The sequence below is a fragment of the Rhinoderma darwinii genome, chromosome 5, assembly GCF_050947455.1.
Source record: "Rhinoderma darwinii isolate aRhiDar2 chromosome 5, aRhiDar2.hap1, whole genome shotgun sequence".
Classification (NCBI taxonomy): Eukaryota; Metazoa; Chordata; class Amphibia; order Anura; family Rhinodermatidae; genus Rhinoderma; species Rhinoderma darwinii.
The window spans coordinates 141150900-141161707 of NC_134691.1; the positions used below are offsets into that span (position 1 = coordinate 141150900).

Here is a 10808-nt window from a genome sequence, read left to right on the forward strand (position 1 = left end):
TCCCGCAGCGCTGTACAGAGGTCCCTACATACTGTCCCCAATGGGGCTCTTGACAGCCTTTGTCCATATTACAGAATACGGACGTCAAAACGGGGTCACGCCACCTGGTTCTTGCTCTGACAGACTCCAGTCCTTCATGTATTGCATGGACAGAAATGCATTTAAACGGCTACAAGGTAATACTACATTTCCGCTGGAGATCAGCTGCTGCCACATGAAGGGGATTGTCTGATGAGCAAAGCGGTCACGGAGCAGGAGTTTCACCACCGGTACTGCACGACTTATATAGACCACTTCCCCAGGAGAACAAGCGCTGTACTGGGGAGACGCTGAGGATTCTGGGCATGGCGTGTGCATCATGTCGCATATGTTACCATATATCTGCCAGCAACATGCGACAGCCCGAGGAGGAGAGGTGTTCTGGGTACTCTGTACTGTCGTCCTCACATGACTATATATATATATATATATATATATATATATATAGTGACAGGACTTCTCTGACTCCCCATAGACCGCGGGAAGCAAGGGCCACACTTGACAAGACAGCGAAGGCTGTAAGTGCGCACTGAGCACAGACGTCCGTGTCCCACACCACGAGGCCTCACCGCTGACTCACCCGGCTCTACGCTGACTCTGACCGAATGAAGTGAGAGCACAACAGCCCCGTTACCGCGCACACTGCTGCTAGTCACACACCAAACTTTCCACCAGTCCCACCATGTAAGTTTACACACGTGACCACGCCTCCTAATCGCACGCTGTACGGGGTGGCGGTATGGACAAACTTACTCAATCAGCGAATCTATGTAAAGTAATTGTGAACGTGTTGTTATATAGACAATAAACGGAAATAAATAAACAAATATATATTATATATCTATACTAATTACTGCCTAACATTAACTGATATTAAATAAACAAATATATTTTATACATCGATATCTATACGATCTATAGAGAGAACGAGAAATTAGATGATGATAGATAGATAGATAGATAGATAGATAGATAGATAGATAGATAGATAGATAGATAGCCCACCCCTGTATATAGCCCCCTGTAGATATAGCCCAGCCCTGTATATAGTGCTCCACGTATAGCCCAACCCTGTATATAGCCCCCTGTAGATATAGCCCACCCCTGTATATAGTGCTTCACAGATAGCCCACCCCTGTATATAGCCCCCCTGTAGATATAGCCCACCCCTGTATATAGCCCACTCCTGTAGATATAGCCCACCCCTGTATATAGTGCTCCACAGATAGTCCACCCCTGTATATAGCCCACCCCTGTAGATATAGCCGACCCCTGTATATAGTGCTCCACTAGATAGTCCACCCCTGTATGTAGTGCTCCACAGATAACCCACCCCTGTATATAGTATATACAGGGGTGGGCTATCTGTGGAGCACTATATACAGGGGTGGACTATATGTACAGGGGGGCTATATACAGGGGTGGGCTTTCTGTGGAGCACTATAGGGGGAGCTATTTGTGGGATACTATATACAGGAGTGGGCTATATCTACAGGGGGACTATATACAGGGGTGGGCTATATCTACAGGGGGACTATATACAGGGGTGGGCGATCTATGGAGCACTATATACAGGGGTGGGCTATATCTACAGGGGGGCTATATACTTTATAGCCCCCCTGTAGATATAGCCCACCCCTGTATATGGTGCTCCATAGATAGCTTATCCCAGTATATAGCCCACCTGTAGATAAACACCCCCCCGTAGATAAAGCCCCCGTAGATAAAGTCCCCCTTGTAGATAAAGCCCCCCCCCCCCGTGTAGATAAAGTCCCCCCCGTGTAGATAAAGTCCCCCCCGTGTAGATAAAGTCTTCCTTGTAGATAAAGGCCCCACGCCCCGTGTAGACAAAGCCCCCCCCCCCCTGTAGATACAGCCACACACTCTTTTGTTACAATTTAAAAAAACAAAACTTTTCAAACTCACCTTAATCCCGCTCCCACGCCGGCTGGCAGCAATGGAGACCTGCTCTCTTCTGCGCAGGTCTCCTGGGGGTTGAACGCAGCGTCTATGAAAGGCGCCTTCCATCGACGGAAGCTTCACTGGTACAAAAGGTGCCAGTCGCTTCACTGGTTCAAAAGCGCTGAATAGCCGGGCACGGAACATGCCCGGTCATTCATTGCTTCTAATTGTACCTGTGTCCTATAGACACAGGTACAATTATAGTGCAGGAGGGTCTGGCTCCCAATCACCGTTCTAGTTTATCCCAAAGGTGTTGGATGGGGTTAAGTTCAGGTTCTTACACACCAAACTCACCCAATGATGCCTTTTTGGACCTTGCTTTGTGCACTGGAGTACAGTCACGCTGGAACAGGAAATAACCTTCCCCAATCTGTTCCCACAAAGGTGGAAGCATACAATTGTCCAAAATGTCTTGGTAAGCTAAAGCATTACGATTTCCTTTCACTAGAACTAAGGAGCCTAGGCCAACCCCTGAAAAACAACCCCATAGCATTATCCCTCCTCCGCCAAGCTTTACAGTTCTCACAATGCAGTCAGGCAGTTAACGTTCTCTTGGCATCCACCAAACCCAGACTCGTCCATCAGACTGGCAGATAGAGAAGTGTGATTCATCACTCCACAGAACATGTTTCCACTACTCCAGAGTCCAGTGGCATCGTGCTTTACACCACTCCATCCGACGCTTGCCTTTGTGCTTGGTGATGTAAGGCTGGCATACAGCCATGGAAACCCATGCCATGAAGCTCCCAGCACACATTTTTAGTGTGGATGTTAATAGCAGAGGAGGTTTGTAATTCTGCAGTTACTGAGTCATCAAGAGTGTTGGCATCTTTTATGCACTATGTGCCTCAACACTCGACGACCCCGCTCTGTAACTTTACGTGGTCTGCCGCGGGATGGTAATGCAGGTAAGCCAAGACAATTGATAGTCGTAGGGGATTCTATAATCAGGAAGACGGATAGAATAATTTGTCGCCAAGACCACCTCAGCCGAATGGTTTGCTGTCTCCCTGGTGCCAGGGTTCGGCATGTGGTGGAACGGGTGGACAAATTGCTGGGAGGGGCTGGTGATGATCCAGCTGTCGTGGTCCATGTCGGTACCAACGACAGAATAAATGGTAGGTGGAGGAGCCTTAAGAATAATTTTAAAGAACTAGGCTACAAGCTGAAGGGAAGGACCTCCAAAGTAGTATTCTCAGGAATACTGCCTGTGCCATGCGCATCACAGGAAAGACAGCGGGAGCTCAGGGAGTTAAATGCATGGCTGAAGTCTTGGTGTAGAGGAGAAGGATTTGGGTTCCTAGAGCACTGGGCTGACTTTTCATTGGGGTACAAACTGTATTCTGCAGATGATTTGCACCTAAATGGAAGGGGGTCCGCTGTGCTGGGGGAGAGAATTCTAGCTGGGGTGGCGGAGTATTTAAACTAGGGCTGAGGAGGAAGGTCAATGTAGAAAAAAAAGGGGTAGCCAGGTTAGAGAGGGGTCAGACTATATTGGTGGGGGGAGAAACAGAATGTGGGGAGAGGACTAGACAACAAGATAAGGAGATCCTTTCGTTACAAAACATCAGTGTAAATAAAAAGGCCCGATTAATGTCAAATCACATTTCTGATAATAAAAGTGAAAAACTGACAGGCAAGTTAAAGTGTATGTTCACAAATGCCAGAAGTCTAGCAAGCAAAATGGGGGAGCTGGAGGCCTTGATACTGGAAGAAAATATAGATATAGTTGGTGTTGCTGAAACATGGCTGGACTCTTCACATGACTGGGCTGTAAATCTACAGGGTTTTACACTGTTTCGGAAAGACAGGACAAATAGGAAAGGCGGTGGTGTATGTCTGTATGTGAGAAATGATATGAAGGCGAGTGTGAAAGAGACAATAGTGGGTGAATACTGTGAGGAGGTTGAAACCTTGTGGGTGGAACTAGAAAGGGAGGTAAACACTGAAAAAATTACTTTTGGTGTAATCTATAGACCCCCCCAATATAACTGAGGAGATGGATGTTCAGCTATATAAACAGATGGAGCGGGCTGCACAGGCGGGTACTGTAGTGATAATGGGAGATTTTAATTTCCGGGATATTAATTGGTGTCATGGTTCAGCTTCAACTGCAAAGGGGAGACATTTCCTCAACCTGTTGCAGGAAAATTTTATGGGCCAGTTTGTGGAAGACCCGACTAGAGGTGAAGCTCTGTTGGATCTGGTCATTTCTAATAATGCAGATCTTGTTGGGAACGTCAATGTTCGTGAAAACCTCGGTAACAGTGATCATAATATAGTTACATTTTACCTATACTGTAAAAAACAAACGCAGGCTGGGAGGGCAAAAACATTTAATTTTAAGAAAGCCAATTTCCCAAGGATGAGGGCGGCAATTCAGGATATAGACTGGGAAGAACTAATGTCAAATAATGGAACAAATGATAAATGGGAGATTTTCAAATCTACTTTGAGTTATTATAGTGCAAAATTTATTCCTATAGGTAACAAGTATAAACGACTCAAATTAAACCCCACATGGCTTACACCTTCTGTGAAAGGGGCAATACACGACAAAAAAAGGGCATTTAAAAAATACAAATCTGAGGGTACAGCTGTAGCCTTTGTAAAATATAAAGAGCTTAATAAAATCTGTAAAAATGTAATAAAATTAGCAAAAATACAAAATGAAAGGCAGGTGGCCAAGGATAGTAAAACAAATCCCCAAAAATTCTTCAAGTATATAAATGCTAAAAAGCCAAGGTCTGAACATGTAGGACCCCTAGATAGTGGTAATGGGGAGTTGATCACAGGGGATCAAGAGAAGGCAGAGTTACTAAATGGGTTCTTTAGCTCTGTATATACAACTGAAGAAAGAGCAGCTGATGTAGCCGCTGCCAGTGCTGTTAATATATCAGTTGATATACTGAATTGGATGAATGTAGAGATGGTCCAAGCTAAATTAAATAAAATAAATGTGCACAAGGCTCCGGGACCAGATGGGTTACACCCTAGAATTCTTAAAGAGCTTAGTTCAGTTATTTCTGTCCCCCTTTTCACAATATTCAGAGAATCTCTAGTGACTGGTATAGTGCCAAGGGACTGGCGCAGCGCAAATGTGGTGCCTATTTTCAAAAAGGGCTCTAGGTCTTCCCCGGGTAATTATAGACCAGTAAGCTTAACATCCATTGTGGGGAAAATGTTTGAGGGGCTATTGAGGGACTATATACAGGATTATGTGACAATAAATAGCATTATAAGTGACAGCCAGCACGGTTTTACTAAGGACAGAAGTTGTCTAACTAACCTAATCTGTTTTTATGAAGAGGTGAGCAGAAGTCTAGACAGAGGGGCCGCTGTGGATTTAGTGTTTTTGGACTTTGCAAAGGCATTTGACACTGTCCCCCATAGACGCCTAATGGGTAAATTAAGGACTATAGGTTTAGAAAATATAGTTTGTAATTGGATTGAGAATTGGCTTAAGGACCGTATCCAGAGAGTTGTGGTCAATGATTCCTACTCTGAATGGTCACCGGTTATAAGTGGTGTACCCCAGGGTTCAGTGCTGGGACCACTATTATTCAACTTATTTATTAATGATATAGAGGATGGGATTAATAGCACTATTTCTATTTTTGCAGATGACACCAAGCTATGTAATATAGTTCAGTCTATGGAAGATGTTCATGAATTGCAGGCAGATTTAAACAAACTAAGTGTTTGGGCGTCCACTTGGCAGATGAAGTTTAATGTAGATAAATGTAAAGTTATGCATCTGGGTACCAACAACCTGCATGCATCATATGTCCTAGGGGGAGCTACACTGGCGGATTCACTTGTTGAGAAGGATCTGGGTGTACTTGTAAATCATAAACTCAATAATAGCATGCAGTGTCAATCAGCTGCTTCAAAGGCCAGCAGGATATTGTCGTGTATTAAAAGAGGCATGGACTCGCGGGACAGGGATGTAATATTACCACTTTACAAAGCATTAGTGAGGCCTCATCTAGAATATGCAGTTCAGTTCTGGGCTCCAGTTCATAGAAAGGATGCCCTGGAGTTGGAAAAAATCCAAAGAAGAGCAACGAAACTAATTAGGGGCATGGAGAATTTAAGTTATGAGGAAAGATTGAAAGAATTAAACCTATTTAGCCTTGAAAAAAGACGACTAAGGGGGGACATGATTAACTTATATAAATATATTAATGGCACATACAAAAAATATGGTGAAATCCTGTTCCTTGTAAAACCCCCTCAAAAAACAAGGGGGCACTCCCTCCGTCTGGAGAAAAAAAGGTTCAAGCTGCAGAGGCGCCAAGCCTTCTTTACAGTGAGAACTGTGAATCTATGGAATAGCCTACCACACGAGCTGGTCACAGCAGGGACAGTAGATGGCTTTAAAAAAGGCTTAGATAATTTCCTAGAACAAAAAAATATTAGCTCCTATGTGTAGAAATTTTTCCTTCCCTTTTCCCTTCCCTTGGTTGAACTTGATGGACATGTGTCTTTTTTCAGCCGTACTAACTATGTAACTTCGTGGATGAGTTACTTCCACTTTGCAATAAGTTGATCGTGGAATATCTAGGAGTGAAGAAATTTCTCAAACTGACATGTTGCAACAGTGGCATCCTATTACAGTACCACACTGGAATTGAGTGAACTCTTTACAGGTCAGGCACATGACCGAGATCGGGCTGTGGAAAATGGTCTGTGTGTCAGCCGGATTTCCCGGCCCAACCACGGCACAGATGAACAGGACTCCTGGCCTCATAGGCATTTATGATGGTAGGAGTCTCTGCCTCCCAACAGAACTGCTGTTCTGTACTAAACAAAATGATAGAATGCAGAACAGCAGTTCCGTGGGGGAGCAGAGACTCCTAGCATTAGAAATGTCAATGATGCCAGGGGTCCCGTTCACCTGTACCATGGTCGGAGCTGTTAGAAAGAACCTATTCTTTCACAAATGTTTGTAAAGACAGACTGTATGGCTAGGTGCTGGATTTCACACATCTAAATTCCATGATTAAGAGGTGTGTCCTAATAATTTTGCCCATATAGCGTGTGTGTATATATATCAGAGGCGTAGCTAGGGGGGGGCAGGTGGGGCATGTGCCCCGGGCGCAACTTAGAGGGGGGCGCCAGCGCTACCTCCTCCTGCACTATAATTGTACCTGTGTCTATAGAAGCAATGAATGGCCGGGTACGCTCCGTGCCCAGTCATTCAGCTCTTTTGTATGAGTGAAGCGGTATTGCGCTACCATCGCTGAAAGGCGCTGACTGACAGGGAAAGTCATCCTGCCCAGCCAACCAGCGCCTTTCATAGATGGTTCGTTCAACCCCCAGGAGACCTGCGCAGAAGAGAGCAGGTCTCCATTGCTGCCGGGCGGCTTGGGAACGGGATTAAGGTGAGTTTGAATAGTTTGTTATTTTATTGTAATAAAAAAGTGTGTGGCTTTATCTACAGGGGGGCTTTATCTATGGAGGGGCTTTATCTACAGGGGTAGCTTTATCTATGGGGGGGCTTTATCTATGTGGGGGAACTTTATCTACGTGGGGCTTTATCTACAGGGGGCTTTTTCTACAGGGGCTTTATCTACAGGGCGGGCTATATACAGGGGTGGGCTATCTATGGAGCACTATATACAGGGATGGGCTATATCTACAGTGCGGCTATATACAGGGGTGGGCTATCTATGGAGCACTATATACAGGGGTGGGCTATATCTACAGGGGGGCTAAATACAGGGGTGGGCTATCTATGGAGCACTATATACAGGGGTGGGCTATATCTACAGGGGGCTATATACAGGAGTGGGCTATATCTACAGGGGGCTATATACAGGGGTGGGCTAGCTGTGGAGCACCATATACATCGGTGGGCTATATCTACAGGGGGGCTATATACAGGGGTGGGTTATCTATGGAGCACTATATACAGGGGTGGGCTATATCTACAGGGGGCTATATACAGGGGTGGGCTATCTGTGGAGCACTATATACAGGGGTGGACTATATGTGGAGCACTATATACAGGGGTGGGCTATATCTACAGGGGGCTATATACAGGGGTGGGCTATCTATGGAGCACTATATACAGGGGTGAGCTACATCTACAGGGGGGCGCTATCTGTGGAGCACTATATACAGGGGTGGGCTATATCTACAGGGGGGCTATATACAGGGGTGGGCTATCTGTGGAGCACTATATACAGGGGTGGACTATATGTGGAGCACTATATACAGGGGTGGGCTATATCTACAGGGGGGCTATATACAGGGGTGGGCTATCCCTGGAGCACTATAGGGGGAGCTATTTGTGGGACACTATATACAGGGGTGGGCTATATGGGGGCACTATCTATGGGGGGCACTATCTACAGGGGGCTCTATGGCAGGCACTATCTACAGGGGGCACAGTGTGTGTGTGTGTGTGGGGCACGGTGTATGGTGCTATTATAATTAGAGGTGCAGTGTATGGTGCGATTATATTTAGGGGCGTAGTGTGTGGTATAATGAGAACTTTATCTTTATTTATAGGTGTAGGAAAAGTGAGAAGCTGAAGACATCTGAGCGGCAAACTGCAGAAATGGGCTGTCACCCGTAGACGTCATCATAGAGGTCTGGATCGGATGGAGAAAAATAACTAGAATCTGAAACGTCAACGGAGAGTCACCTAATGTAAATGTTCATTCTGCCTCTAATCAGCACTGTAGTCACTGTATAATCTGCAGCGAGATGCTTATGATATGATTTATTTTTTGTGAAACAGCAACTCCCAGCATATCCTTATCATTGTACGGGCCATGCTGGGAGCTGTAGTTTTACGCCGTACATACCTATACGGCATGGGTTGCACTAAATTGAGCTGTATTTGTGCTGGTGTTGTATTTATGTACTGTGCTTTGTTCTGGCACTGTATATATGTACTGGGCTTGGTTCTGGTGTTGTGTATAGAACTATATTGCTTGTAAAATGTGCAAATGTTTTTATGCTAGAGTTACATAAAAAGAAATGTGGAAAAGAAATGACACGTCATTGATTGGTAGAGAAAACAAACACAGCGAGGGGGAAGGAGATGTCGGGAAAGAGGTTGGGGGGGGGGCACCAAATTGAATCTTTGCCCCGGGTGCTGGAGAACCTAGCTACGCCTCTGAGATATATATATATATATATATATATATATATACACACACACACACACAATGGAAAAGCAGCAGCACTCACAATGCAATTCCAAAATGGTCTCATGTGCAAGCAGGTAATCCGGATCCAGGGGATATAGATCAATATTGAAGAAAGTCCCAAAGCACTCCGTGTTAGTGAAAAAAAATGGTGGTTTATTAAGCCAGCACAAGCTGCAACGTTTCCGTCCTTCTATAGGACCTTTATCAAGCATGATAAAGGTCCTATAGCAGGACGGAAACGTTGCAGCTTGTGCTGGCTTCATAAACCACCATTTTTTTCTATATAGAGAGATAGAGAGAGAGAGAGAGAAACAAAGAAATGTTAACCGCACAGTCAGTTCATAAAGATGAGGGTGCAAGCCCGCCAGGGACACGTCCAAAGTCACCCAAAATATATATTCCAAGAATCAGGCAGCACTCCAGAGATGTAGCAAAAATAGAAAAATGGGCTTTATTCCATCAGTCAAAACAGCAACGTTTCAGCTCTACCATAGAGCCTTTCTCAGCTTGAGAAAGGCTCTATGGTAGAGCTGAAACGTTGCTGTGACGTCACTTCTGCCCACAGGTCCTTCATCCCTGCGTCTGAAGACAACATCTTTCGTCTCCCTCCAGGCCGATGAGAAGTCCCAGTCGTCGGATCGGTAGTAGCAGCAGCCTGGAGGGAGACGAAAATGTTGTCTTCAGACGCAGGGATGAAGGACCTGTGGGCAGAAGTGACGTCACAGCGAGGTCTCGCGAGACCGTGCTGCTCAGTGAATCTAGCTTCAGTGTAAGGCAGAGAGGTGCATGATGCGTATTGGCCAGCGTCATACACCTCTTTGTCATACGCCCACTTGGTTGAAAATTAAAAAACGCCCAGTTGGGCATTAAGGACCTCATTGCATAAATGTTCTAAACGCCATAACTTTGTTAAAAAACATTGTTTTTAAAATAAAAACACATTGCTAGTAACTACATTCCAGCGCCGATAAACTGATGTAGGAGATAGAGCATTTTTATTCTGGTGACAGAGCCTTTTTAAATGAATTTACCACAGGTGGACCCCAATCAAGGCGTAGAAACATTTCAAAGATGATTTAGAGAAATGGGAGGCCCCCAGAGCTAAATTTCAAGTGTCAGAGCAAAGGGTATGAATGTCCAGGCGAAATTTGAGTTTTTTAAATTTGCAAAGATTTCTAACATTCTGTTTTCACTTTGTCATTATGGGGTATTGAGGGCAGAACGCTGGTGAAAAACGTAAATTTTATCTTAGCACACGGCCTCAACATAACAAAATGTGAAAAAAGCAATCTGAGCATATAAGAGATTGTACTTAATTGTTGTGTTATTCTATAAAATACTATATAAACTGTATACCTATTATTATTATATTTACCTATCATTTAAATTGTATACCTACTTATGCACCCCCTGTATATATACACACGCAACGAGCTGTCTAGTTCATCGGCGCTCATTGTTCACATTCTGAGAAAAATTGATACAGTATTATGCCTAGTGCAGGGTCTGAGGGGGCAGTGCATGTCTGGTATTTTTTTGAATCCCTAAGGCTCTTTTCAAACTGTGTTTTTGGTCTCCGTTTGATGTATCTAATAAACGGAGGCTGTAACAGTGGAATCCGTCATCTATAGACCATTATGG

At 44.6% G+C, this 10808-nt stretch overlaps 1 protein-coding gene across 2 annotated transcripts in view; it reads right to left on the minus strand.

The window, feature by feature from the left end:
* The window catches only part of CDKAL1 (CDKAL1 threonylcarbamoyladenosine tRNA methylthiotransferase), an 845495-nt gene extending 844732 nt beyond the window's left edge, over nt 1-763 (minus strand). For both annotated transcript variants that reach the window (XM_075826579.1, XM_075826580.1), the window contains exon 1: nt 620-763. The gene's annotated coding sequence lies outside the window, so the exon portion shown is untranslated. The remainder of the gene's footprint in view (nt 1-619) is intronic.
* Between the last annotated feature and the right edge of the window lie 10045 nt (nt 764-10808).